Here is a 1,058-nt window from a genome sequence, read left to right as displayed (position 1 = left end):
ATTTCTGATGTTTTTTTATTTTCTATTCGATTAGTAACATTTTTGAATTGTACTAGCTATAGGTATTTTCTTTGGTTTATTACTTAGTGAATAATAATAATTATTATTGCAAACATTTCCTCACCAACTTCTGTTTAAATTTGATTATAAAAGGTACTATTGAAATTAAATTTTTAACGGAAGCAGAAACTGAGTATTTACTATCTTTACATAAAATTTGTTCAAAAAAGAAGACACCGAATAGCAAAAGAATCATTAGAGCTACTCTTATGGAAGAAGGCAGTTTTAAGGATAAAAATATCCACATTTAATCTGAATTCTGAACCTGTATTATCTTATTAGATTATTAGTATACCTATATTAAGGCCAGTAACAGGGCAACTGGACTAACTGGTAAGAATACCTTATTCATAAATAACAGTCGCGGTTATAACTGGTAGTCCAAAATAACCGCTTAGCCCATTAAATAAAAAATAATCCAATTTTGTTTCAATTATCATATCCGGGACAGCGCGTACGCAGTCCCGACTACCAAAAATTACGCGCCCGAGTTATCCGCATTAGGGATAATCGCAGGGGTCAGCCCAAACGCAGTGCAATGAAAGGGCCTCACCCCGGGGGAACCGCCTTATTGATCACGGTAAAACCCCTACGCCAGGTAAGTATGATTTCAGCCATAAGATAATTCCAAATAAATCTCCACGTCGAACGCGCCACGGTATGATGCTGTATATGGCGCCATCTGTGGTAGGGTAGCAAGCGAATAATTTACGCATAGACTATTGGATTTACTTGTTGAACAGGCTGTTTAGCATATATACGCTAAATAAAGTAACACTTGTGACTCCACCGAGTGGCAGAGCACGACGGCAACGAAGCGCGCTGATTTTAGCATCTGCTGTCGCGAGTTAAATTCAGAAATCGACGAACGGTTTTTTAAAAAACATTTATTGATACAAAAGGGCCTTAAAACTAGGTGAACAAAATATGAATAGCAACGGTATTAGCCGAGGCTTTGACACAATATTAATGTTGTGTAAAAGTCTCGATTGTACTGT

General features: G+C 36.7%; 1 non-coding gene across 1 annotated transcript; it reads right to left on the bottom strand.

The window, feature by feature from the left end:
* Positions 1 to 502: 502 nt before the first annotated feature.
* On the bottom strand, positions 503 to 666 carry LOC126740822 (U1 spliceosomal RNA). Its single transcript, XR_007662008.1, has one exon. It is a non-coding gene; the product is annotated as a U1 spliceosomal RNA (small nuclear RNA).
* Between the last annotated feature and the right edge of the window lie 392 nt (positions 667 to 1,058).

This window comes from Anthonomus grandis, chromosome 9 (genome assembly GCF_022605725.1).
Source record: "Anthonomus grandis grandis chromosome 9, icAntGran1.3, whole genome shotgun sequence".
Lineage (NCBI taxonomy): Eukaryota > Metazoa > Arthropoda > Insecta > Coleoptera > Curculionidae > Anthonomus > Anthonomus grandis.
This window is presented reverse-complemented; position numbering and strand designations above follow the sequence as displayed.